Source organism: Furipterus horrens, unplaced genomic scaffold, assembly GCF_987537825.1.
Source record: "Furipterus horrens unplaced genomic scaffold, mFurHor1.1.pri manual_scaffold_9, whole genome shotgun sequence".
Taxonomy (NCBI): domain Eukaryota; kingdom Metazoa; phylum Chordata; class Mammalia; order Chiroptera; family Furipteridae; genus Furipterus; species Furipterus horrens.
Window position 1 is genome coordinate 84,453,002 of NW_028327179.1, and position 14,559 is coordinate 84,467,560.

The 14,559-nt window shown below is 38.5% G+C and overlaps 1 protein-coding gene and 1 pseudogene across 1 annotated transcript in view; one reads left to right on the top strand and one right to left on the bottom strand.

Annotated features, from left to right (window-relative positions):
- SND1 (staphylococcal nuclease and tudor domain containing 1) overlaps positions 1 to 14,559 on the top strand; it is a 427,097-nt gene that overhangs the window by 160,838 nt on the left and 251,700 nt on the right. The window lies entirely within an intron of this gene.
- LOC150002079 (cytochrome c oxidase subunit 6B1 pseudogene) lies at positions 13,009 to 13,321 on the bottom strand (annotated as a pseudogene).

Consider the following 14,559-nt stretch of genomic DNA (forward strand, 5'->3'; position numbering starts at 1 on the left):
TCCGTCTGTAGGTGAGTGGATCAAAAATCTGTGGTACATTTACACAATGGAATACTATGCAGCAGAAAGAAAGAAGAAACTTCTACCATTTGCGACAACATGGATGGAACTAGAGAGGATTATGCTTACTGAAATAAACCAGGCAATGAAAGAGAAATACCATATGATATTACCTAATATAGGAGACTAATGAAAACACAAACAAACGAGCAAAATTGAACCAGATAATACGACAAGGATGCCAACCTGTTAAACCAAGCATGCTGTGGTCCGGGGACAGCCAACTGACCTGGAGTCTGCAAGATCCTTCCCCATGTGGGAAGGCCACCCTCCCCTCCACACCCCCACTCTTATTAGGGATTTCTGGACCCAAGGGTAGCGATGATTGTGGCCAACTTGAAGCAGCTAGAGGAGCACGAGACCTTCGACCATTGTCCCTTATAAGATTACAAAGGGTCTTAAGTCTGAGAGGGGGGAATTGTTATTTTTTATTGTTATAAAAAAGTAATTAATTGTTTTTTTAAAAAGAGGAATATAGGAAAGGGTGAAGCCAAAAAACTTGTATGCATGACCCATGGACATGAACTAAAGGGGGTGGGGTTGCTGGGGGAAGGGGGGTACTGGCGGCGAGGAGCAAAGGGGGAAAAGTTGGAACTATTATAACAACATAATCAATAAAATATACAAAAAAAGAAAGAAAACCTTCCAAGCTGGAAAGAAAAAAAAGGCTGCCATAGTCAGAGGGCCTCCATCACTTCTACTTCAATAATGAGCAGCATTTTGAAATATGACACAGCCTGGTAGGAATTATCTCTGGCAGTAGCTTTTGCTGAACCACGCTCATTCCATTCAGGGGTGATGAATAGAATGTTAGAGATAATTAGCACCAGCCTGTGTTCTGGAGCACCATGTCTAACATTTTGCCTGCTTAGAGTGCATATTATGTGGAACTATGCACAGCTTTTCTTCTGTAACTATAGCAATTTCAGGTTTTGTCTTCAACCTGAAGCTTGGACAAGGTATCTTTTCTATAGCTTTGGATTCTCAACTCTTCTGGCTTCAAAAAGTGTTTGGATGAGGCTGGGCTGGGTGATGAGCAGGTAGTCCTCTTCTGAAGACGAAGGTTGAATAGTTTTATTTTCTTTGAGGACTCAGTCCCCATTGCTGTGATCATGCCCAAGCACCTGATATGTTAAGAAAGTGAGAAGGAGTAGCCTAGTAAAATCAATTTATTTATTTTTTATTACTTAGCAATTATTTTTGGAGCAGCTGTTCTGTGCCATACCTTATTCTAAGCATTGGAAATGGAGCCTTAACAAATACATGTTCTCTTGGAACTAATATTTTAGAAGGGCACATAGGGTTGTTGGGTACCTTTTTAGAAGTAAAATACAAATAAAATACCTCTCACAAGTTGCTTACAGGGTAACTGGGGTAAGAGTATATCAAAATGTGTGAAGCTGAATACAAACAGGTTTGAATGACTGGTGAGATAACAGAAATGTGTCTCTTGGCGGTACTGGGTTATTATTAATGTAAATTGTACAGATCATAGCTATCTCTTACAGACAAGGAGAGGTGTCACCTGCTATGTGACCTTATACTGATGACTCTTGCAAACATTTCCACTCCTAACTTTTTCCTCTGCTTACAGATCTGTTTCCAGCTGCTAACTGCTGGATAGCCAGATTCCAGTAGGTAGATCACATCTACTCTGTACCAAATGTAATTTACGGCTTCTTTATGATTTTCTTCCCGGCACACACACTGCCTTGGCTACCTTTGTTGTTGACCTTGCATAATATCATCACCCATCCATTGTCCTGAACTTTTATAATTTGCAATCTCCCCATCTCAAGTTCAATCTGATTCTGCCAATTATCTTTTCTAACTCTCCCTTTCACAGTAATTCAGTGACTTTTACTCTGTGTGCTCCTTATCTCTCGTTTTCATTATTGCAACTATGTCTTAAGTAGTTATCGTCCTTCTAGTCCATGCCATCTTTCACATGGCTGTCAGAATTGCTTTCTGTATGCACAGTCATGATCATTTCACACACTGTGGGATGTGGGTTAATAACTTGTACAGGTGCATGCACAAAAGCATATAACTCCTTAAATGGATATTAAAGTAAAGGAAAGTTGTTGTATATAAATAATAATACTACTACTTAAGGATCTTGCTTCCATTTCCAGTCTTACTTTCTACTCTATTCTTGGTATTATGTCACAAGGAACTTCTCACCACTCCATGGACACACCAAGCCCTTTAACAGCTTCTTGACTTTACACTTGTTTTTCTGTAAGAATCTAACCACTTTTCTGTATTCTGTCTCCCCATGTAAAAAGCCTGGGGCTCTCTGACCCCCTAGTATACTGACTTCCCTCCTTCACCTCTAAAGAGCAAAGAGTCTATCTTACTTTTTCTTCAGCTCACAGTTCCCAATGTCAGCAGTCAGGTTAGGGTCCCCAGTGAGTCTTCAGAGAAGAGGTGGGATTTGTCCTATATCTAAAAGGTCTTTAAAAAGCTCAAGGGTATTTGGATATAGAGAAGGAATGCACTTTAAAAAATAAATTTATTGATCTGAGAGAGAGAGAGACATCACTTTGTAGTTCCACTTGTTCGTTATGCATTGGTTGCCCCCTGCATGTGCCCCAACTCAGGACTGAACCAAAAACCCTGGCATATTGGGATGGTGCTCCAGCCAACTAAGCTACCCAGCCTGAGAAGGGATACAGGAAGCTCACCCTGTATCACTAAGCTGGGCAGATGTTTTTCTTTTCACATGCCTTCTTTACCATATTTTTCTCACTAGAAGACACACCTGACCATAAGACACACCTAGGTTTAGAGGAGGAAAACAAGAAAAAATATATTCGGAACCAAATGGTGTACTAAAATATTTAATGAAATATAACAGAATAATATTTCAACCATGTAAAGTGAACAGCAGTCAACAGCAGTATTAAGAACCATCATCACTGTCATTAACAAACGAGGAGAGACTGGAAGGTTCAAGGACTCTTCTAGTTTTCTGGGAACCCCAAGAACTCATCATCACTAGTGTCAGAATTTATGAAACTCAGTTGCTCACAATCACTGATATCACTTTCTTCATTATCTTCATACTGACCAGACACCCTGAGATTCAGCAGTAAAGTGGGACATTTAAGCGTTCCCAGGGGTTTCGCATGGGCCAATTGCTTCCTCTTCCAACAGCTGACAGGTCAGGTAATACACATCACGGTCTGTGACGCAATATTCGCTCCATAAGAAGCACAGACATTCCCCCCCACACTTTGGGGAGAGGAGTGCGTCTTATGGAGTGAAAAATATGGTAATTTCCTCATGCTAGTGTAGACTTTCAGTCCCACTTCATCAAAACTAGGCACAGCAGTCTGACTAAAACACAAAAAAAGTGCTTTAAAAATAGGTAGAATAAGTATGTTATTTTTTAAAATTTACGTGTATGAATTATGGTTATTATTGCTCCATCTGATAGGCGGCAGCATGCTGGATGCCTTGTGTAGACCGCACCTCATTGTTAGGCTCTCCAATGTCTTCATGAGGCAGCCTGAGCAATGTCTCCTTAGTGCTGGAAGCCTGGTTTGGGGTTATTTGTGTCTTTTCCTCATAATTGAGAATGTGCAGCCTTTGTAATTTGTTCTTTTTTAAAACGATTTGACAGGGGAATTTATTCAACTAGTAGGCAGTAAGTTAGGTGGGGTTTTTTTTTTTTTTATCTTGAATCTTTCATTATTATTTTAAAGCTCTAAGTGACAGAAGCTTGAGGGACCCTGACTGCTCCCTGTTGCTTGCATTCCCCCCTGACTTGGGTTCATAATGTCCCTATTCTCCAATAGTAGTCCAAATGAATTGGGAGGAAATAAGTCAGTGACTTGTTCTACTTTGCCATTTCTGCGATGTATGGGGTACCTTTTAAAAACCTGACAAGCTTGCTGCTGAGCCCAGCTGCTCAGAGCCTGTCTGCCTAGACTTCGGTGCATGGTGAAACGCTTGGAAAGGAGAGGCTGGTTAAGCTTCTGACTGTTTCCCAGTAGGCCAGGTTTCTGCCATTTGTAAACTTCTCACCCTCTTTATTAAAAAAAAAAAAAAGAAAGAAAGAAAGAAAGGAACAAAAGAGCACAAGACAGGAAGGGAATGTAAAGAATGAAGAAAGGAAGAAAACCACAGACGTGACCTGGACACAGTTTAGAAATTGGGTGAACATTTAAAAAAATATTTGTTTATTTATTTATTTATTTTTAGAAAGAGGGGAAAGGAGAGAGAAAGAGACGGAGAGAAACATTTCTGTGCAAGAGATCGATCAGTTGCCTCTTGCACACCCCCAACTGGGCACCTGGCCTGCAACCCAGGCATGTTCCCTGACTGGGAATCAAACCTGCGACCTTTTGTTTCTCAGGCCAGCACTCAGTCCACTGAGCCACACTAGCCAGGGCATAGGTGAACATTTTTTTGCTGAAATGGTACCACAAGCAACTGAAGAGCTTGGAAAGCTTCTTTACTTTTCTAGTTAAAAAGCTGAAGAGTGGAGAAATAGAATCCTAAGTGTGTGTCTGTGAATTCATGAAGCCTCTGTTTGCTTATTTGTAAAATAGTGGTAGTGTTTTGGCAGCCCTGTTTCCTTTGGTTGCGCTAGTACAGGGAGGGAATCGAAGCAGATGCTGCATTAGGAATAATTTTGGGGCAGAGCAGAAAGGATGAAACTGATTAATTTCTTCAGGGTGGCAGCAGATACCAGCACCTCAAATTCAGGCCTGCAGCCTTGTCCACAGTTTGTCAGCACACTTGCAATGAAAAGGGTAGGTCACTTCTATGACCTCAGACACAGAAAGATATGTAGTTGAAGATTGTATATGTCCAAATTTTTATACTTGGGATGAATTCATTTCCTTCAGTGTACCTTATTTCCTTAATATATAAAATATTTTTTTAAAGGAACATATTTTTAGCCTCTAAATAGATGATCTTACTAAAGAATCCAGAAAGGCTTAATTAGTCATCCTGGGTATCTCTAACTAGACTGATGTAACAACATTTACTGATCAATGTGTAGTTCACATAGTAGTGAGTCTGGAGAGGACCATGTAAAGAGGCAGGCTGATTTCCATTTCCTGGCATGGTCCCCACCTCCCAGGATGGGCTGGAAGTGAAGAAAATATGGATCTTTGAACCTGAAATGCACCTGGGCCTTGTTTTTCACCTAACTCTATGATCTTTCGTGCATCCTTTTATGTTAGTTTCCTTTGCTGTGAAAGGAGAGTGGACTGGTAGTCGCCAAAGATCTCTATTCCTAAACCCTGTAGTGAAGATCTTTGCCTTCTTTGCACTGATGGACCTATTTGACCTTTTATAGTTGTGAGTGTTTAATCTTTTCACAACAAGAGACTTGTTTTCTTTTAAATATCAATGAATGTAAATAGAATGACAGAGTTTGAGGAGTGTGTGAGTATGTGAGACACACACATACCCCTGTGTCCTGTGACCGCTGGATGATTCTTTATACTTAATTTGAGCACTGGGTGTTAGCGGCCTGTTTATTGAGGGAGCTGCAGGGTAAATCTCTACCACCTCTGCTGAATGGCTCTAATTATCTTTTACCCACCAGCCTCCTCCCACCACCAGAGAAAGCTAGGAGATTGAACTCATTCTTTTCTCCTGCTTATGTTACTGATATATTGTGTTATCTGAAATGTTTAAATTGTTATTGCTGGGTTCCAGTCTAGTTTACTGTTGAGGCAAGTGCATCTTCCTTTTCTAGGACCTGTGTCTATCTTCAAAAGATTTTCTTCCATTTGAGGGCTGGTGTTTCCTTCCTTCCATCATTCATCAGTTCACTAAATGTTGAAGTAATTGCTTTAGAAACCAAATCCATCAGAACGATCGGCTCCTTGAAGTTGGCCCTGCGCCTTTTCACATTTTCCACTAGTCTCTCCCGTTGCCAGTAGTGTGCCAGCTGTGTAGAAGGAAAGCAGCAGGCAGTTGAAACTCCCCAGCATGTGAGAGTTTTTGAAGATGAAAGACAAAGATGAGTCACGTTGCTCCTCTTCAGTATTTCTGGTTTGGTGGCGGCTAAGCATAGCTTTCTGGAGGAATATGGTAATAAGATCACTGAGTCTAGGTGGATTTATTATGTCTCTCTCACCTTCAGAAAGTGAAGGTGGTATTGATAGTCTATATCCCTTCTTCAGAGATGCAGACTGCCCCTTCCTCTCCTTCTGTCTCTAACCTTGATGTTTTTCTTTCTCCCTCTTACTATATCCTTTCTTTCCCCTTCCACTCCTCTGCATTCCATTTTCCATTCCACTCCTCAAAGGTGCTTAGACCGTCAACACGAGCAGCTTCAAAATTCGAAGCTTGTAGTAGCTCTCATTTTCCAGTGCACACGCCCATCTGCCATGCTCTCTGACTTGGCCGTTGCTGTGGATCCCTGGGACCTTTCTGGCCTTAAGAGGAAAAAAGTGATTTGCTCAGTGTCATTTTTTCTTGTTTCAGTTCTTACTCCTAGCAGCATGCAACTTGGTTCAGAACCAAAATTGACAGCATCAGCTTCTCTCTGAACAAAGTCCACTTAGTTGGCTTGATGTTTTCATTTGTGCCTTGAATTTGGGTCCTCTTGGATGAGTGCGGTTTTCCAGGCTAGATAACACTGCGGTACACTTTAAACTCTCTGCCTACTTTAACTGTCATTTCCTTTCCTGCTGATTTTGGAAAAGGGGAGGCATGAATGAGGAAGAAATTACTCTGGATTTCCCTTGCCTGAGGGTTTCTAGTGATGGAACAGGGTATATATGAATCCTTTCCAGGTGCTCTAATGACATGTCAGCTTGATGCTGCCCCAAGCACAGGTACCGCATTGTGGTTGCTTGGACATTGTATCTGCTGAGAAAAGAAAATAACTATTTGGATAACTCTGTGACCTGCTTCAGAGGCCGTGGGAAGCATGTTCTCCTTGCATGGCCCAGCCTCCTGGCATTCACATTCAGATTTGATGGTTTCTTCCTTGACTCCATGTCATCGTCCCGATCCTCCAACCCTGTGGGTCCCGGTTAGTGAGTGTAGTGCAGGGTTGATGTCTTTGGTCCTTATTTCTTCCTTTTCTTACAGAGATTGCTCCTTGCAAAGGTACGTTTCCTTTCAGGATTTTTAAATTTTAATTTTTAAATAGACATAATTTAAGACTTTTTTTTGTTTTAACATAACATGTTCTTCTTTGAAAATAGATGTAGACATCATTTTTAGAAAGCACATATATGGATAATGCAGTGATTCTTTTTAAAATTTTCTCCTAAAGATTTTCAAAGGCAAGTCAAGAAACTAAATGCTTTTCATTGTTTCATTTGCTGAAACAGACATTTTGAAGTCATTTGGCAGGAAAAAGCCAATACAGAAACAGGATATTTTTGACAAACTATTGTGTAAAAAAGCAGATATTTAAATTAGTTACCATATCTTTTTAATCTCTTAGATATTTTTCTTTGCTAGGAAGCCAGAAAACTTGCTGTTTTTCTTTACTTGTTTTTTGGGGTGGGGGTGGTGTTCACTTATTCTAATGATTTCGAGTAGCTTCCTTCTCCCTTGGCCCCTCACTGATTCAGTTTGCCGGCTCAGAAATAAGTAGTGTTACATTTCTGTAGGAATCTTTCCAGAGCTATTTTAGGCCTGTATAGGCAGATGTGTTTGTGGGTGGGCAGATATTCTTTTCCCATTTTACACAAACGTTAGCATCATAAATACAGTTACATTTTGTACGTATGACGAAAATAGTAACTTTGTGTTTGTATTTCTTTTTTATGTGCATAAAAGTGCTAAATGGTTGTTGGTGTTGATCTGTGCAATTTAGGGAAAAGCTCACAATTTTCCTACAAAATTTCAACCTAATTTACTCTGTGGCCATAATTATCCTCCTTGAAGATGTAATTATGATTTCTGCTAATATTGATGATACTGTCTATTCTATCCTTGTTTATGAACTGTATTTTATTTTTGCTCTTTCATTGTAAGTAACATTTATTGCCCATTTTATCAGTCACAAAAGCAGCACTTGTTTATTCTAAAAAAGTATTTTTGAAAAAAAAGTTAAGACAAAAAGAAACTACCATCCAGGGATGGCATCTGTTAATACTTTAGTGTATATTATTCCAATCTTCTTTTTATGCATTTGGACATTTGCATAATTTTCACTTAGTTGGTAATTATATGATACTTACTGTTTTGTAACCTTCAATATGATGATTCCCTGTGTCATTAAATAGACTTCTCCGTGAGGTACTGTTATCATTTAATATCAGGTGAACATTTAATCACTATCCCATTGTTGGCTATTCATAGTGGTTTAGCATATGGGCTCTGGAACCATATAGACATGGGTTTGAATCTCTGGGGTAGCATTACCTAACTCAGGCCTGTCATGAGCATTAAATGAGGTAATATATGTTAAGTGCAATGCTTCGCACAACGTAAGAGCTCAATCAATAATTGCAAACTACTGAGTCAGGGCTTAGGAATATTAAGAACAGAGAGCAATATATAATGACAAATAAAATGCACTTGTTCTTTTCTGCGTCCTGAAGTAAGGTTGAGTGAGAGAGAGAAAGGGAAGTGAAAAGGGCTTAGTGGGGGAGAGAGGAGAAATATGGAGTGAATTCTTATGAGGGAGAAGGTGGCTAGCATGTTATTTTCCTTCGCCCCTGTTGCGTTCAAAACCAGTCTTACGAGATTAGGCTATTGCTTGACCTTAAGAAAGCCTTTTTGATTTTTTGACACACACACTCCACCACCACCACCAACAACAACCCCAAGTGCTCAGTGGCCCTGACTGGGATCAGCTTGATTCAGAAAGTAAGTGGCCCTGGGGAAGGGAGAGTTTGGAGAGAACTCTTAACATCCCATTTCCCTATTTTCTGAGACTCTTGGTACGTTGTTCACAGCCTGATAGAGTTTCCATGGGAACCGGCAGGATGATGAGAACTTAATTTACTCTGGCCCAAAAGAAGCTAAATAAAGGGAAAAGTATGCCCCATCCGCAGTCCTTTTGATTTTGGTTTTTTTGTTTGTTTGTTTGTTTTTTACCCTCAGTTTCTTAAAACCCAAATTTGAAGCTCAGAATTGAAGGGTCTTCATCTCCTGAATTTACCAATCTGAACATAGCTGTTTGATCAATTAGAAAGAAATAATGAATGTTGGATATGCTGCTTTTCTTCGACTCCCCAAATGAATGCTCAATTAATTTAGTAATTCAAAACATTATTTATTTGCCTTTGCTACATTTACTTTTTAAAGCTGAACTGTTAAATAGTTCAATGAATTCGGATATTCATTAAATTTGAAGTAATATTATGAAGTAGGTTTATTTCTAATCTCATACTCAGCATATTTTGTTTAAAGTGCATCAGGTGAGAGATTTGTTATGATTTGTATTACAGAGTGATGATTCTTGGTTGCTCATATCATAGTCAACACTTAAGCAATTAAGGATTTATCCTGATACTAAATATAGGGGATACTGAAAACAAAATGAGGTAGAAATGCTGCTTTATTAATAAATGTAGGCAAACTGGTTATGCAGATACAATTTTATGTTATAATACTGTCATTTTCCCCTTGTGTTGCCTTTAAATTCCCACTGATTTTAAGTGTAAATTAAATGCATATTAACCAAAATTTTGGTTAAACACAGAAGGGCACATTTTATATACATACTTGTTGTCATTTCTTGTCTCAGAAAAAATTATCTGCCAGTTTTTTAAATTCTTCATAGAAAGCCTCATATTTAGGAAAATAGGGAGGTTTTATTTTGTTTTTATAAATACCTAGGTTAAGTTCCCTGAGGTAATTGAATCTGTGTCTCTCATTGATCATTGGAGACAGAACAAGTATAAATGTTACCTCTGATTTTTCTTCATGTTATGAAATTTCATAACTATTTCTTCAGAGGACTAAAGCAATTTATGTTTAGGATTCACTTTCCTAGAATGTAAATTCTGATCTTTGTCCATTTTCATTGTGTTAATCACTTTATCTGGTCTTACCATCACTCTAGTAGGGGTAGCAGTCCCACTGCTAGGAAAAGATGGATTCCTTTGCAATTCCCGTAGATAAAGATCTTTTTTTAAAAACAAAAGATTTTATTTGTTTATTTTTAGAGAGAAGGGGAAGGGAGGGAGAAAGGGAGGGAGAGCAACAACAATGTGTGGTTGCCTGTCGAGTGCCACCAGCTGGACCTGGCCCACAACCCAGGTATGTGTTCTGACTGGGAATCCAACTGGCGACCCTTTGGTTCTTAGGCCAGCGCTCAATCCACTGAGCCACAGCAGCCAGTAAAGGTCTTTTAAGCAATCTCGTTTTTATTTTATATTTTAAGCTTGCTTAAAAAAAATAATTGGGCAATGGAGTGTCTTCATTTAGGTAGTTCTGATTATCCTGCTACTTTTCACTATCATCTTTCCTTAGTTCTTGACTTTGGAAAGCTTTGCAAGCTTTTAATCTTGGCCTTTCTTTTTTGTGAATAACCCCATTGACTTCTATCTTAGGTTGTGTATTTACCAATTTTTCCCAATCTATTTATTGGGATCTTGTATACAATACTATGGATTTGTAAGTTATATTTTGAAAATAGAGAAGTAGGAACATGCAAACATTAAGAATTGGTCAGCTGATTATAAGTCTTCTGGAGAATTAGAGCCAGAGAGTCTAGTCTCCCCTATTGTAGCAGGTTACTGCTTTTTAGAAGTGTCATTAACTAATGTTACCTTAGATTACACCTTAATTATGATGTTCTTCAGTTTTTCTTATGTGTTTATATTTTTCCCAATTAAAAGCAATATATGTATGTTATAATAAGTTTGGAAAGTATAAAGGAGAATTAAAAGTAGGTAATTCAAATCACTAACATTTTAGGATATTCTCTTTTATTTATATATTTATACTTAAGTCAATCAATATGTCCTTGGTTTTTCAATTGACAGTATAACCTGAATATTTTCCCACATTGTTAAGTGAACTTTTAATGTAATAATTTCAATGACTGTGTCATTTTATTCCTTGATGATATGATGTGTATTTTACCAATCTGTACATCTTAAATTTTTTGGATTACGGTAGTGTGGTTTTATTTCATGTTTTAATAAACAGGCATAGTGTATAAAGAATAAAATAGATTCACTAAGCTTACGAAATCAGATCTAGATCTTGGAGGGCCTAAAGTTTAGAGGTGTAAAGGACAAAAAAGCTTTTCCATCTATTAATTGATGTTGTTGAATACTCTTTTAGACAGGACTTGGTCATTTAAAAAGTGCAATACTGTAGCTCCACTCTCCCCCTGCCATGATTATCCCAGGCATTTTATCTCATTTATAAAGATTAACCTTTTATGTTCCCTGATTCTCTAATTTTCTCAAACTTTCTTCCTTTTTCTCTTAAATTTCCTTTAGCCTAGTTCTTTTAAAATTTTATTTATTGATTGATTTGCTAGACATAGGAAGAGAAACATCGATTTGCTCCCATTTCTCAATGCATTCATTTGTTGCTTACATGTGTCCTGACCCAGAATTGAACCCACAGCTTTGGTATATTGGGACTGGCCTTAGTTAATGCTTAAATTTTTAACTTTCCACTGTTCCTTTATTTAAAGACAACGTAACAACAAAATAGTGCCTTTGTGTTTTTAATTTTTATTTGCTTGTATATAGATCAGCAGGAGGTATAACTGTAAGTTGGGTAGTTTTGGAGAGAACCAGATCAATAACAGGTTCTCTGTCTCTCAGCCTTCTCATGAACAACACCTTCAGGCACCTGCATTGTATCATCCATTTATATTAAGGGTAGTTTCTAAAATGATTCAAACTTGGTAATATCCTTGGGCTAACCCCCCCTAGACTTTAATTCTCCAGGCATATAACAAACTGAAATGATTTAATTTACTATGGATTACTATTTTTGTACCTTCAGATCTTACTTGCTCTGATATTTAGGATCTAGTCATAACTCTTTCATCGAGTTGCTGTTTAAATTTGGGGAATGCACATAACTTTACTGAATCTGCTTTCTCTTATATGGTGGTGTATGCTTGCCCTAGGTATGTGTTCCCTTTTGTTCTGATTTTAAATAAAAATCATTCATTTGACTTTATCCCTTAAAAGCTCAGTTAACTAAGAGTTGGATTAAAAAAGAAATCTTTAATTATATAAAAAGCATTTAAATCTTAATCATTTTTAAAAGTTACTCTACACATGCATTTTTTATTTTCACTCTTTGTAAGGCAGCCTAATTGCAAATCGTATGACTTTGCCTTTGTATTGTACAACAGGGTTCTCCAACCCCCTGGCAGTAGACCTGGTTCCTTCTGGGCCCGTTAGCATCCCTGCTGCCAGCAAGCTCGCCTGAGCTCCGCCTCCTGTATTCTCCCTCTGGCAAGCAGGTGAAGCTCACCTGAGCTCCGCTCTCCCTCCCCCGTTTTCCATAGAACCGGTCCCTGGTGCCAAAAAGGTCGGGACCTCTTGTAGAAGACCCTTCTCACATAATTTTTGAACAGATTATTTAACTGAGTAGTATTGTTGTAAATGTTATTAATATGGCTTCTCCCACTCTACAGCCCAGCCACCTCTTAAGCAGCTTAAAAAAAAATCCTCATATCAGGAGAAGCAAAGATGTTAAAACAAAAACCTGTCAGATAAAAAGTGATTACTAACATATTGTGGAATTGTTAAAAATTAGTTATATTTATTTATTTTAGGTTTGGGAGTTGATTTTATTAGATCAATACCAGTTAATTCTTCTCTGTTCTTTCTGTTCATTTCTCATCAGAGTGTCTATAACATGCCTACAATTTCCTAACAACTATAGGATGTTTTTCTAGACTTTTGAACCCCATACTTACCATTCAATATTTTATTGATTTAATTGCTATATTCTTTTTCATTTTACAGTTTTCCAGCAAGTATTTATTACTAGTTAAGGCATGGTTCAGGATCCTAGGGTGGGAGTTACTCAGGTGCCCCTCTGCCTCCTGGGAGAAGGATGCAGGACAGAGGACAGGTGGGTTGCTGCCAGTTCACATCTTCCCAGGAAAGTGCCTTCTGCCTGGCGGTCATCCCAGGCCCACACCCAGGATGTGGGACAGAGGGACCTGGACACATGGCGGTACCATTCACACGTGGAGGCCACACCCCCTTTAGCAGTCATTGCCTTCTCACAGTGGTGGAAGTCCAGGTGGATCTGCTAACAGGTTCTGGTTGGGGAAGCAGCTATCAAAAGGGGCAGACTTGTAGTTCTTGATTTTGGTCTTGATGTCTTCTGCCATGTTGCTGACTCCTAAACACGCCCCTGACCTGCTCCCAGTTGCTATATTCTTATGTTTATTGTGCTGTTTACTTACAGGAATTTTATCAGATGTCACTAACAGAATACTCATTAGGTATGGCACAGCATTTCAGTTTATAAACTTAATGTCAGTTTTAACCATTTCTTATTGCAGGTTCTACTTTTTTATAACTGCATCACTGTTAAAGTAGGCTTATCTTTTACAGAGAAAATAAATAGACAATATGTTACAGATTCATCCTTTCTATTCCTATTTCAACATGCAATTAACCTGAAACTTTATTCTTATTTTTTAATACATTTAATACATCACTGTTGTATATGATATATATATATATATATATATATATATATATATATGTAGCATTTTTTGCTTCCTCTTTTTCTAATACAGTAAGTTTGATTTTCCTGCACGTACTGGTTGTTCTGGAATGTACTCTTTGAGTGATTGGGCTTTAGACTATTCTTTTGAGATTCTTTGAGAGTTTCTTCTTATGGTAGTTTGCATGAAATTCTTGGCCAGTGATTGTAATTAACTCTTGTCTTTAGTTAGAAACCTCAGTTACTGATTTTTTAGTGTAAATATCACTGTATTCTTAGACTGGTCTTTTGATGATCAGAGTAACAAGTTTATAGCTCAAGAAGCTTTTTAAAAATATATTTTATTGATTATGCTATTATAGTTGTCTCACTTTTTTCCCTTTGCCTCCTCTATCCAATACTCCTTTCCCTCTGGCAATCTCCCCCTTAGTTCATGTCCATGGGTCATGCATATAGGTTCCTTGGCTTCTCCATTTTCATTACTATTCTTAACACCCCCCTGTCTATTTTGTACCTATCCGTTGTGCTTCTTAATCACTGTACCTTTTCCCCTATTCTTCCTCTTCGCCCTCCTCCCCTGATAACCCTCCACGTGATCTCCGTATCTATGATTCTGTTCCTGTTCTAGTTGTTTGCTTAGTTGTTTTTGTTTTTTTGTTTTGTTTTTAGATTCAGTTCTGGCCTGGGGATGGGTTGCTCCCCAGGTGTCCCTTCTGGCTTTTACCAGCCACACATGAATATGGGACCGCCCATTGCATCAGCTATTTTTGCTGCCTTGCCGCTACCTTCTCACCACTGCTGTCTTTCTGTCACCACACCTTGTCCTCTCTGCCCTGACTCCCTGGCTCCACCCCTCCTACCCATCTGGATGAATATTTCTCTTTTAAATTCTTGGTT